Source organism: Chrysochloris asiatica, unplaced genomic scaffold, assembly GCF_000296735.1.
Source record: "Chrysochloris asiatica unplaced genomic scaffold, ChrAsi1.0 scaffold00168, whole genome shotgun sequence".
NCBI classification, from domain to species: domain Eukaryota; kingdom Metazoa; phylum Chordata; class Mammalia; order Afrosoricida; family Chrysochloridae; genus Chrysochloris; species Chrysochloris asiatica.
The window spans coordinates 2,694,058-2,709,058 of NW_006408686.1; positions in this window are offsets into that span (position 1 = coordinate 2,694,058).

The window sequence follows — 15,001 nt, forward strand, 5'->3', positions numbered from 1 at the left end:
ACCTGACAACAACAACAACAACAAATATAATTAAACAGTGCCTGAAGACACTGTACACACTGCACCCACCCCCACACCTGTCCTTGTATTTTAAAATATATGCTTTAACTATTTCAGATTAGAATGTGAGTGGTTGCCTAGCTCTGTTTGTGTAACTTTTGATAAGGAGTGACCATCTGGACCAATAGGCACTGGGTGAGTTAACCATATGCTCCCTTTTGATGTGTTTATTGGGGCACTGTGTCCACCTTGTGACTTAGTGTGAGTGTTAAAATGATAGAATATGGTAGCCCACCAGTGTTTTGTACTAATTAGCATTGTTGAAAACGAATATAAATATTGCTTGTAACAAATAGTGGAACACCAATTAAGTCAGCTGTGAGGTGTTCCAATAATAATAATAATTATTATAATAACAACAACAATAATAAAGGTTTCTCTCTTTCTTTGTTTATCTGGAGTGGTTATTAATTGAATTTAATCGTTCCAGGGCATTGGACCCAAGCTTTGGGGTAACATACTAGATAGCAACATGTTGGTCTACAGATTGGACCCAGAGTCTGTTACCTTGGAAACCACAGAGCTAAGATAAATGCAGAGTATTGTTGGAAGCCCCTCCTCAGAAGCTCTGCCCCTGGATTGGAAACAAAGTGACTTAGATCTTAGATCCTCTAGCCAAGAGCAGGATAGATTTTCAAGAGCAACTTTGTCTTTGATGACTCTAGAAAACGGTTTCTCAGCTCTAGGACCTTGGTGGCAACTGACAAAAACAATTTTTACAGGTTAATCTTTCAGAAGATTACTTGCTTAGCATATAGACTGAATTAAGTATGGCGAAAGGATACAACCCTGGCACACATCTATCCTGATTTTAAACCACTCAGTTTCCCCTTGTTCTGTTCAAAAAACAATTGCCTCTTAGTTTATGTACAGGTTCCTCATGAGCACAAAGAAGTGTTCTGTAATACCCATTCTTTGCAGTGTTATACGTAGTTAGTCATGATCTGCACAGTCGAAAGCCTTTGTATAATCAATAAAGCACAAGTAAACATCTCTGCTTTCAACCAAGATCCAGCTGACGTCAGCAGTGATATCCCTTGTTCCACATCCTCTTCTGAGCCCAGCTTGAATTTCTGGCAGCTCTCTGTCGATGTATAATTGCAACCGTTTTTAAATTCTCTTTGGCAAAATTTTACTTGCATGTAACATTAATGATATTGTTCAATGATTTCCACATTCTGTTAAGTCACCTCTGTTTGGAATGGACACAAATATGGATCTCTTCCAACTGGCTGACCACATAGCTGTCTTTCAAATTTCTTGGCATAGGTGAATGAGCGCCTCCAGGGCTGCATCCGTTTGGTGAAAGATTTCTATTTGTGTTCTGTCAATTCCTGGAGCCTTGTCTTTCTCCTAGGCCTGCAGTGCAGCTTGGACTTCCTCCTACAGTACCATAAATTCTTGGTTATATGTTGTTGTTGTTAATTGCCGTCGAGTCGGTTCTGACCCATAGCAACCCTATGTAAGGTATCCAAGGAGCAGCTGGTGAGCTTGAACCACCGACCTCGCAGTTCAAACGACTTTGCAGTCTGGCACATTAACCCACAGTGCCACACCAGGACTCCTTGAAATATGGTTGAACATTGACAATTTCTCTTTAGTACAGTGATTCTGTGTATTCCTTCCATTTTTTCCTGATGTTTTCTGCATCGTTCGATATTTTGCCCATTGTTGTTGTTAGGTGCCATAGAGTTGGTGCTGACCCATAGAATGCAACAATACCTGGGCTTGTGTTAACTTCATAATATCTGCCACGTGTGAGCCCACTGCTGTTGCCACTGGGCCAACCCATCTTGTTGGGGTTCTTTCTCTTTTTTTCTCTGACCTTCCACTTTGCTAAACATGTATCCTTCTCCAGGGACTGATCCCACAGAATTCCTCAATATTGCAAGTTGAGGTTTGAATTTTTTCTTCAATTCTTTCATCTTGAGAAATGCTGAACATGTTCTTCCCTTTAGGTTTTCTAACTACAGGTCTTTGCACATTTCATTATAATACTTTAGCTTTTCAACCTATCCTTTGAAATTTTTGTTCAGCTTTTTTACCTCCTCATTTCTTTCCTTCTTTTCTACATTCAAAAACAAGTTTCAGAGTCTCTTCTGACATCCTTTTTTTTTTTTTTCTTTCATTTGTTTCTTTTTAATAACCTTTTGCTTTCTTCCTGTATGATGTTCTTGATGTCATCCCACAACTCTTCTGGTCTTTAGTCACTAGTGTCTATTTCGTTAAATCTGTTATAGAGATGATCTCTAAATTCAGGTGGGATATATTCAAGGTCATATTTTGGCTCTCGTGGACTTGTTTTCATTTTCTTCAGCTTTGTCAGTTTCACTGCCTCCCTAGGCCTTGTTTTGGCTGATGATACTGAGTTTTTCCACTGTCTCTTCCCATCGTTGTTGTTGTTAGGTGCCATTGAGTCGGTACCAACTCATAGTGACCCTATGTACAATAGAATGAAACACTGCCCGGTCCTGGTCCAATCTCACAATTGTGATGGTTGAGCCCATTGATGCTGTCACTTGGCCAATCCATCTCGTTGGGGGTCTTCCTCTTTTTCTCTGACCCTCCACCTTACCAAACATGATCTCTTTCTCCAGTAACTGGTCCCTCCTGACAATGTCCAAAGTATGAGAGATGAAGTTTGGCCATCCTGGCCTCCAAGGAACACTCTGACTGCACTTCTTCCAACACAGAGTTGTTGGTTCTTATGGCAGCCCATGGCACTTTCAATATTCTCCTCCAACACCATAACTCAAAAGCTTCAATTCTTCTACGGTTTTCCTTATTCACTGTCCAGCATTCGCATGCATATGAGGTTATTGAAAATATCATGGCTTGGGTCAGGCACACCTTAGTCCTCAAGCTGCCATCTTTGCTCTTCAACACTTTAAAAAGGTCCTGTGCAACAGATTTGCCTAACGCAATATGTCATCTGATTTCTTGACTGCTGCTTCCATGAGTGTTGATAGTTGATCCAAGAAGAATGAAGTCCTTGACAACTTCAATCTTTTCTCCGTTGATAAGAATGTTGTTTATTGGTCCAGTGGTGAGGATTTTTGTTTTCTTTACGTTGAGATGCAATCCATACCGAAGACAGTGGTCTTATGTAGTCAATTTGATTCCTGTGTATTCCATCTGGTGTGGTCCATGTGTATAGTCACTTTTGATGCTGTTTAAAAAAGGTATTTGTAATGAATAAGTCATTGGCCTTGTGAAATTTTATCATGTGAACTCCAGCATCATTTCTATCACCAAGGCCATATTTTCCAACTACTGATCCTTCCTTTTTGTTTCCAACCTTTGTATTCCCATCACCAGTATTATCATTACATCTTGACTGCGTGTTTTATCAATTTTAGACTGATGAAGTTGGGAGAATCATTCAGTTTTATCATCACTGGCTTTTGTGGTTGGTGAGTAAATTTGAATAATAGTATTAACAGGTCTTCCTCGTAGTCATATGGACTTTATTCTATCACAGACAGCGTTGAATTTCAAGACAGAGCTTGAAATATTCTTTTTGATAATGAAGGTGATGCCATTCCTCTTCAATTTGTTATTCCAAGCATAGCAGACCGTATGATTCTCTGATTCAAAATGACCACTACCAGCGCATTTCAGAATAATTGATGACCATAGAAGAATTGATGCATTTGAGTTACGGTGTTGGAAAAGAATATAAAAATAATGCGGGAGAGGACTTCAGACACACTACACAGACTCTCTACAACAAAGATATGAGACACAAAACAAAACCGACACAGGTGAACATTCTGGCAACCCTGAACTTCAGAAGAAAGGTTAGAGAGGTGGATGGAGTGCTTGCTGGGAGGAGAGGCTGAGCAGGGACGGCAAGAAGGAGGCTGACTGGTCAATGGATGGCCAGGTGCAGCTCGACCAGCTTATGAGCAGCTTTAGCAGCTGAGGGAGACCTGGCAGAGCAGACTCACATGGGCAATGATAAAGGTGTGATTTCTAATTTTTTCCCATACTCCTCTGGAGAGCAGAGGTGTGAACAGCTCCCATCCTGCTCTTCGGGAATTAGAAGCCACGTGGTTAGGAGCCATGACAGTGTGAGTTAGAGGCTGACTCTGCCACTCTGATGTGCTGATTTGGTGCCTGGATTCAGGTGGACTTGGCTTCAGACTTAGAGAACCCGCAGACCCACCAGACCATCATTTAGCCAGTTATGGTGCCCCTAAGTTCCCTGTGATCCTAGCAGACATGCAAATCAGCTCCTCAAAGGCCCCCATATACTACTTTCAGATTGAGTGGCCTGAACATGGATAACATGGAGGCCAATAGGAAGTCCATGTAGGGCCAGGAACTCGGCCGTCACCTGTCTTCTAGAACCACCTCATGAGCTCCCGAGATTGCAGGAGTCACCATAGATTTCTCCCTGCCCCCTAGGTCCAACAACTGTACTGTTTGTTTTTTTTACAAGTACGACAACAGATAACTTTAGCTCACACTAAGAAACAAAAGAGAATGGTTCAAATAGATGACCAAGATGCAGAGACAGAAAACATTTCTGAGAAAAAAGGTAATGGAAGTAATTCAAACAAGAATTCAGAAGAATGATACTTAAGGACCTTCAAAGGATTGACAGAAAGATGAGGAAAGCAGGGAAAACACAGAAATTTTTTTTTTGAAAGAATTCAGAACAAACAGATAAGATAAATGCAAATTTTGAAACAATACAAAACCTGCAGTTAGAAATCCAGAAGATTCATGTTAAGATTTCAGAACTGGACAATGCATTGAAAGGGCAAAGGAAAAGATCTGAAGCAATGGGAGCCCAAATTAGTAAACTGGAGGAGAAATCTCTCAATACTAGTATGATAGAAGAACAATCAGAAAAGGAAAAAAATCCAAAGAAAGCCTAAGAGTTATGTGGGGCATCATGAAGAGGAACAACTTACAGGTGATTGAAATTCCAGAACAGGAAGAGACAATAAAAAGTACAGAGAGACCTGTCGAAGAGTTGTTGGAAGAAAACTTCCCTAACATCATGAGAGATGTGAAGCTAAGCGTACAAGAAGATGAACAAACACCAAACAAGATAGATCCCAAAAGAATATCACCCAAAACATACCATAATCAAACTTTCCAAAACCAAAGGAAAAAATTCTGAGATCAGCTCAGGAAAATGAAAAGTTAGCTACAAAGGAGAACCAACTAGATTAAGCTCTGATATCTCAGCAGAAACCACGCAGGCATGAAGGCAATGGATGACGTATATAAAACTCTGAAATTAAAAAATTGCCATTCAAGAATCATATAGCCAGTAAAGATGACCCTCAAATACAACAGTGAAATTAGGATATTTCCTGATAAACAAAAATTAAAGGAATTTGTAATGACCAGACTTACTTTACAAAAAATGCTAATGGGTATTCTTTGGACTGAGAACCAACAATGGCAGACAACAACCTGAGATTACCAACATGACAACACCACCTGAAACTTAACCAAGATATTTGTTGTTGTTGTTATGTGCTGTGGAGTCGGTTCTGACTCATAGCAACCCTGTACGGGGTTTCTGAGGCTGTAAATCTTTAGGGGAGCAGAAAGCATCATCTTTCTCCCATGGAACAGCTGGTAGTTTCAAATTGCTGACTTTGCAGTTCACAGCCTGATTCGTTACCACTACGCTACCAGACTCCACGGCACATAACCACCACCATGCTACCAGAGCTCCATAATAGAAGTATTTAAATTATAACAAACCTACAAGCCTGAAAATAGGGAACCAGATATAATAACCATGTATAATGAAGTCAACTACAAGTAAAAAGAAGGAATAGTGTAGATACAGAACTTCCAAATAGCAAAGAAGTCAAATAGATTTTAAGATAAAACAGACTGAAACAGGGTAAAATTAATAAGTTATAGGGTAACCTGAAAGAAAAAACAATACACCTGCACATCAAAATAAACAGGAAAATCTAAAAGATTTAGTAAATATTAACATTGTTGAGTGCTGTCGACTCAGTTCTGACTGATACTAACACTGTATAGGGTTTCCAAGGAGCAGCTGGTGGGTTTGAACTGCCGACCATGTGGTTAGCAGTCTAGTGCTGATACTATAGAACCATACCAGGTTCCAAACATGAACATAACAGAAATGAAAATAAAACACACAAACAAAATGAACTCGGCATAGAAAATAATGTAGAATTGTAGAGCTCTTTCAGCATCCCTACTAATGAATCCGGATTTGGTGGAGAGACAGACAAGAAATCAGTTTCAAACAGTCTCGCCCATAGCAAGTAAAAGGACTTTCTATATTCAGCAGCTGCAAATCTTTTATATGTTACAAAGTAAAGCAATTAACATCTGTGACAAGAGCAGGGGAGTAAACAAGTAAATAAGAGCAGGGGAGAGTATGCAAAAATGGAAAAACATTCCTTCCGGGTGGGAGTGGAGCTAAAGAGACACACTGACCTAATAGGGAGTTGTTTTTATGTTTCTTTTATGTTCCTCTTTTACCTCACAATCAGTCCTGATGACAATTATTCACTATTGTATCACAAGACACCTATCCGCATTTCATTTCATCAGCCCCGCCTAGACAGATTGGATACTACTCAGTGGAGAGTCTACCTTCCTCCACGCCCTCTGGATCTAGGCTCCTCCTTCTTCATATATATATATATATATATATATGTTTTATTGTGAATTATATGATAGTTTACATGGGAGAACGTTAGCTTTACATTCATCCTATCGTATATTATTTCATTGCCATGGTTACAATCCCCTCCATGCATCATCAACCAACCAAAGGGTATACCCTGCAAACCTGCCTCCAGGTCATCAGTCAGCACACAGCCCCTCTCCCTCTCTGGGTCTAAAGTCCCCAGCTGCTCCATCTCTCCACGTCATCATCTCTGGCATCACTGCTTCTCTGGGTAGGGTCCCTCTCTCTGCTTTTCTCCCTTGATGTTCCCAGGGACCACCGCTCCTAGACTGAAAAGTTAATCACTCCCCTCCCTTTGTCACAAAACATCTACCTTTACATTTCCAGCCCTGACAATCAGTTCTGATAACAATTAAACAGAATCATTCTTATTGTGAGTTAATGTTAAAGTAAAAAAATGCCAGAGTTGTTAGTTTCGGTTCCATGGGATAGTGTCCGCGGAGAAAAGGTAGTGCTAACTGTCAAAAAGATGTATGAAGAGGACTGTGATGTTCTTTGCCAACAAATTGTAAGACAGGTCTAGATAAGCCATGTTCACTCCAAGTAATAGACGAGATGGATGGAGATCCAAAGGATATGCCTCGTCCCATAATGGTAAGCTGGCCAGGTGGTCCCCAGTTTAATAAAGTCCTATTTTCAAACAATGATAATGCACAAGGTTCTTCAACCAGACAGGGCCTCTGTTGGACTGTATAAAAGCACTATCTCCAATCCCTTTTTGGCCTGCAGGCGGGAAGCTCAGGAGCCTGAGACGTGTTAAGGGACTGACTGCGCCCTGTTCACTGAAATGGCTGATACAAAGGTTAGACTAGCTGATTGATTACCATCTTTGGTTGATACTAGAGAAATTCTTGAGAGCATACAGGCAGACAGGAATGATTGCCGTGAGCATCGATAGACAGACACATAGGAGCAGTGGCTGAATGTAGAGTTAAAGAGGAATTAAATTTAATCCAAGAAGTTTATTCAAGTAGAGGGCCAGAAGGAGGAATCCAAACTCACCCAGTCCACGTACTATCGTTGGATGAGAACAGAGGTTCAGGATGGCACCAAGTTAAAGGAGTAAATCATGGAGAATTTAGAATGTGAGTCAAATAGGCCTGGTTTCCTCCACAAGGTAGCAGGCCAAGTGCTAGGAGACCCCAGAAGAGGAAACTTACCTTGGAGGCAGATCCTATGAGGACAAGGTAGGCAAGAAAACGGTTTTAACGGCACTTCCATGCCTTATGATAGTGTCAACTTTCAAATCAAGCCTTTTTAACTGCCCCCCACATGATGTCAGGTGTGGCCAGCGTAGTACTTAGTAATGGAGCCTCTGGTTTTATCCAGGTCAAAGTCGCCATCTGTGGCAGTGGGTTGGAATGACGTGGAGACATCCAACTCATGATGTCTTTTCAGTCTTTTGGCAGGTACCCACCGGGCTCGATTATCTATAACGACACAAACCGCTCCCCTTTGCCTTGCGATCACTTTATAGGGCCCACCCCAGGTATCAGACTGTTGTGACTTCACCCAAACCGGATCAATGACAGGGACCACAGGGGCAAGCTGTACCTGATGTCGATAAGCAGGTCATCCTGAGGTGTTAATATATTTAAAATTTAGAGTATGTAATACTAAGTACAAAAGTGTCCCTAGGGGTCATGCTCCCCCTTTTTTATCTTTTGAGCTGACATTTGAACGTACGATGAGCACACGCTACACGTGTTTGACCAGTAGAATTAGAAGGAATCCCTGTAGTATGGGAAATGTTCCAATTTTGGCAAATGGTGTAAAAAGCAGTGCTAGTAAATACAGGTCCATTATCAGTTTTTATTTTGGGGGGGGAAGCGCCCGTAACCATGAAAGCTTCAACAAAATGAGTGATGACATGTTGTGCTTTTTCTCCACTAAGGGTGGTAGCATGTATGTATCCAGAATAAGTGTCAACAGAAACACGAACATGTGTGTACTGAAGGAGGGAACAACTGTTACATCTGTTTGCCACAGTTCATTGAACTGCAGCCTTTTAGGACTACAGCCAGGGGCTGCTTGTGGCATGTCTTCAACTATTTATTTAGCCTGAGAGAGACTTAAATGGAATAATCACTTAAGACTTCTGGCATTATCGTAACGGAATAAGTAATGTATATAAGCTTGATGGAAAGCAGTGATAAAAAATGTGTGGGGAAACAAAACTGTCAACAAAGGTATTACCGGTTGCTAAAGGACCGGGAAGTTGTGAATGAGAGCAAATGTTGAGTACTTACCACAAGGCTGCTGGGCCTGAAACACAGCAGCGAATGTTTGTGTCCCTATTTGTTGGCATGCTTTGATATATACCCCAATGTTTTGTGCATTGGCTCGGAATAGACTCGTAGCTACTTGGCAATCGTTGTTAGCATTTTCATAAGCTAACTGAAGTAGCGACAACCTAGCCGTCTCGTCATTTTTAAGTCTATTAATAAAGTCAATGTAGGGTTCTCTACCTCCTTGGCAAACATTGATAAATGAACCCTGGGTAGTGCTGGAAGGAATTCGGTGCCAGGCATGCACTGCAATGTTGGAAACTTGCAGAGAGTAACGGGGATTTATTACCTGGGCCTGAGCATCAGCAGCCATGCTGGCCTGTACCTTGAAGCATGTCAGTACTTATAGTTAGTCCTCCATCTAAGTTATTAGTCATGGATTGGGCCATAGCCACATCGGAATACTCCATTTGCCATACCATATACTCAGATGGGGAAACAAAAAACTTTTACCAAAATTTTCCAATGAACAGGCAGCATTTGATGGCTTTCACCTACTGACTCGATGATTCCAAACATAAAGGAGACTGTGGCCCATTTTCTTTGATGATTGTCTTTAAACACAGGAAAGGGCAGTGAATCATCTCTGGTTACGCACTATTGCCAGAAGGGCAGCAAAAGGGGCAACTGCGTCCCCGGCTTGTGCTCCCTCACGTAGGTGCCAAGACATGAGAAGAGACTGACACATTTTTGAAGCAGGAATGTGCGGGGTGGTGGTAACATCTATGGTGGGTCTGGATGTTGGGATTGACAATCTTGTAGCAGAGCTGGCTGTGGAGGACGGGAAGGTTTGGGCTTAGAATTTAAACGTGGAGGGAAGGGATCGTCATCCTTATTTTGGTTAGAATCTACTGATTCAGTGGTCACTCCTTTATGAACCCCATTTCTGGAGTCTCAGGGACCACATATTCAGGTCCAGTTGGTCTAGCTTCTTCCTTCTTCCCCGCCTTCGCTACATTATCCAGAGTATATAAGAGGTACAGAGCAGCGTGAATAATGCTCCACGAGGTTAATATTTTAATATCACAAAACTCCCATTGCTGATATTTTGGTTTCATGTATTTTCCTGCTTGTTCCCACTAGTCTAAGTCTAAGGTGCCCTGCTCTGGAAACCAAGGGCAGCTATTGCGTATGCAAGTAAGGTATTTTGTATAGCAGTATCTTCTATTTGACAATTCATAACCTTTAGTAACTGTTGCAGATGTTTATATAGACTTGTTCTTTGGGGATTTCTGGTCCCATGTTAATAATATCCTAACATGCAAGTGCCTTATTTATTTATAGTAAGTACTAAAGCTGTTCTGTACTGGAATCCCCAATAAAAATGAAACTTACCCAGTTCGTGCGTGGGAACCAAACGGATCACAGAGGGATCACCAACTGTAGCGCTCATCACCCTATTAATGAATCTGGATTTGGCGGGGAGATGGACAAGAAATTAGGTTCAAACAGTCTTGCCTGTAAGCAAGTAGAAGGACTTCCTGTATTCAGCAGCCATAAATCTTTTATGTGTTACAAAGTAAAGCAATTAACATCTGTGATGTTTTTTGTATGTCAAGAGCAGGGGAGTAAACAAGTAAACAAGAGCATGGGAGAGTATGCAAAAATGAAAGAACATTTCCTTTTGGTTGCGAGTGGCGCTAAAGAGACCTTACAAGAAGTTGTTTGTATGTTTCTTTAGGTGTTCTCTTTTGTCTCACCCGGGGCCCAAAGCAGTTTCCTGTGAGGACATTTCCTTGTCTAGATGTTAGCTTGAGGACTAAGGTGTGCCTGACCCAAGCCATAGTATTTTCAATAACCTCCTATGGTGCGAAAGCTGGACAGTGAATTAGGAAGACCATAGAAGAATTCATGTATTTGAGTTATGGTGTTGGAGGAGAATATTGAAAGTGCCATGGGCTGCCAAAAGAACCAACAGATCTGTGTTGGAAGAAGTGAAGCCAGAGTGCTCCTTGGAGGCCAGGATGGCCAAACTTTGTCTCTCATACTTAGGACATGTTGTCAGGAGGGACCAGTTGCTGGAGAAGGATACCATGTTTGGTAAGGTGGAGGGTCAGAGAAAAAGAGGAAGACCCCCAATGAGATGGATTGGTAAAATGGCGGCATCAATGGGCTCAAGCATGGCAACAATTGTGAGGTTGGCCCAGGGCCGGGCAGTGTTTCGTTCTGCTGTGCATAGTGTCGCTATGATTTGATACCGACTCAATGGCGCCTAACAACAACAACAACCCCACGCCTATGCATACACATCTGCTGTTTTTGTATTCAAGGTAAACCAGCGAACACACATACTCAATGAACCTGGCCAATATGCTGGCTTACAAACATTCCACAAATTCACGCTGTTTCTTATGCCCTTTCTTCTTTCTTTCCAAAAGGATCTCTGCATGGACCAAAGAATCCAACTGTACCACACACACACATACAAAATAGAAAATGACAACAGTCAATTCATACCTATTAATAATTATACTGAATATAAATGTATTAAATGTACCCAGGCGACAAAGAACAGAATGGATGAGAAAATAGGATCCTTCAACATACTGTCTACAGGATACATATCAAAAAGAAGGACGCAGCCTAAATACCTATCAACAGAAGAATAGCTAAACAAAAATTGGCACATACACACAATGGAATACTACAAACCATTGAAGAATAATGATTAATCTGTGAAACACCTCTCACTCAACATGGTTGAACCTGGAGGACATTATGCTGACTGAAATTAGTGGATCACAAAAGGAAAAATATTGCATGAGACCAATGTAATAGGTTAAGGAAAGATTTTCTTGATAAAAGAAACAATCTATGATAGTTATAAGGGTGGGGGAGAGGGAGGTAAAATTATTCACGAGCTAGAGAGTAGACATGTTAACATGGGTGACAGGGCAGGCAACATACAAGAGGGAGGTTAGCAGAGGAAAGATGAAGGTAGCGGGAGACACAGGGAGGAATGCAAGAGTTAGGTGAATAGAGGTAGACGCTGTTAATTGTTGGTACATGGAGGGGATTGCAACCATATAATGAAGCAAAGCATATGATTTGTTGAATGTAGAATTGATAATCTGCTTTGTAAATCTTCACTCACTTTGCAATAAAAAGTTGGAAAGAAAGCACCACGGACTGCCAGAAGAACAAACAAATCTGTATTGTAAAAAGTACAAACAGAATGCTCTTTACCAGCCAAGATGACCAGACTTTGTCTCTGATACTTCGGACATATTATCAGGAGGGGCCAATCCCTGGAGAAGGATGTAATGCTTGGGAAAGTGGAGGGCCAGTGAAAAAGAGGGAGACCCCTAACAAGATGGATTGGCACAGTGGCAGCAGCAATGGGCTCAAGTGTAACAGTGAAATCAGATGGGCACAGGGCTGGACAGTGCTCTGCACAGGGTCACTATGAGTCGGTATAGACTCAACAACACCTAATAAAAACAACAAAGTCCATTCCAACTCATTAATACCTAGGATATCGATGTTATATGTTTCATTTCATTTTTTACAACTTCCAATTTTTCCAGATTCATACTTTGTACAATCCATGATCCGATTATTAATGGATGTTTGCAGTTGTTTCTCCTCATTTTGAGTTGTGCCTCATCAGCAAACAAAGGTCATGAAAGCTTAACTCCATTCACGTCATGTCATTATGGTCAACTCTACTTTGAGGAGGCAGCTCTTTCTAGTTGAATTTGAGTGCCTTCCAACCTGAGGGGCTCATCTTCCAGCACTATAGCTGGCAATATTCGGGTGCTCTTCATATTTTCAATGGCTAAACATTCAGAAATAATTTACCTCTCCTTCCCAGTCTGTCTCAGTCTGGAAGCGTCCCTGAAATCTGCCCACCATGGGTGACCCTGCTGGTATACTAGTGGCATTGCTTTTAGCATCACAACAACATGCAAACCACCCTAGGGCAACAACTGACAGACCAGTGGTGGCTGTTTATCTGGAGTGGTTATTAATTGGACTCAATCGTTCCAGGCCATCAGGCCCAAACTGTGGGACAACATAGTAGATGGCACCATGTTGGTCTACAAATTGGACCCAGGATGTGTTACGTTGGAAACCACAGAGCTAAGATAAATATGGAATGTTATTGTTGGAAGCCCCTCCTCAGAAGCTTTGCCCCTGCATTGGAAGTGGCGATTGTTCTGTGACAAAGTGACTTTGATCCTCTAGCCAAGAGCGGGATAGGACTCTAGAGAATGGTTTTCAGCTCTAGGTCTTTGGTATCAAGTGACGAAAACAATTTTTACAGATTCACACCTCAGCAGAATGGAGTCCTGGAGTGGCGCTCTGGGTTAATGTGCCAGACTGCAAAGCTGTTTGAAATGCAACGTCGGTGGTTCAAGCTCACCATTGGCTCCTTGGGAACCCTATACAGGGTCGCTATGGGTTGGAACCAACTCAATGGCACTTAATAACAACAACAACAACAACCTCAGCAGACTACCCCAAATTGGATTTTGCAAGATACAATGCTGCTGGTTGTCATTGAGTCATATGTCTTCCTACCCACTGCCATCGAGGGGATTGCAACTCAGAGGCCCTGTAAGACAGAGTAGAACTGCCCCATAGGGTTTCCAAGTCTTTTCATCTTCACTGAAGCAGCCTTCTTTATCTTTCTCCTGCAGAGTGGCTGGTGGGTTTGAACTGGCCAATCTTTAGGTTAGCAACTCAGCGCTTAAGTACTGTGTCATATTGTTGACATTGTTGTTGTTGTTGTTGTTAAGTGCCGTCGAGTTGGTTCCGACCCATAGCGACCCTGTACAGGGTTTCCGAGGGTGTAAATCCTTACGGGAGTAGAAAGCCTCATCTTTCTCCCGCGGAGCGTCTGGTAGTTTCGAACCGCTGACCTTAAGGTTCGCAGCCCGATTCGTAACCACTACGCTACATTAGGTGCCATCAAGTCGGTTCTGACTCACAGAGACCATGGAGTCCCCATGCATAACAGAAGGAAACACCGCCCAGTTCTGCGCCATCCTCATACGTCACAGCCACTGTGTCAGTCCATCTTGTAAAGGTTCTTGGTCTTTTCCACTGACCCATGAAGTCTTGTTTCCTTGTCTCTACGAGGATTCTTACTCCTTCCAACACAAATTTGTTCCTTCTTTTGTTAGTCCATGTTGCTGTTATTGTTTGTGATGTAGAGTTGGTTCACTTGTAGAAACCCTGTATAAAGTTTCCAGGGCCTGTGGTTACCAGTCCAGTGCTTACCTTACATCACCACATCAGGGTTCTTATATAATACGTTGTTGTTGTTAAGTGCCATCAAATCTGTTCCTACTCATAGCGACCCCTGTATAGGGTTTTCGAGGAGCGGCTGGTGAGTTTGAACCAAGGACCTTGGATTTCAAACCGACCTTGAGGTTGAGTGCTTATCCTATAACACCACATCAGGACTCCTTATATAATAAATGTTATCTATAAAAAGAAGTCCCGGTGTGGCGCTGTGGGTTAATGCGTCAGACAGCAAAGCCGTTTTAACTGCAAGGGCGGTGGTTCAAACTCACCAGCTGCTCCTCAGAAACCCTATACAGGGTCGCTATGGGTTGGAAGCGACTCGATGACACTTAACAACAACAAATATATATATAAAGATTTTTACATACATACACAAAACAACAAAAAAGGATATACTTTTCCTGGGAAGAGATAAGCATTCCTGATAAAATGCTTCAGCAGTTTTTTTGTGAACTTTAATGGGACCAGGTTCTGTCCTGGGAATCAGGACAAACAGTCCCTCGAAACACTCGTTACCTTGAACCAAAACTCGTGTTGTAATGACTAATCCAACCACCGACTTTGTGACTGTAAGTGCAGTTTGATCTCTGTGTTTCTCCTCCTTTCCCTGTCTCTGTGTTTCTGAGGGTCTCTCCCTCACTCTTTAGGGGTCTCTCGGTCCTCCGTTTCTCGAGAGCGTAGAGAGTGTCGGCCAATC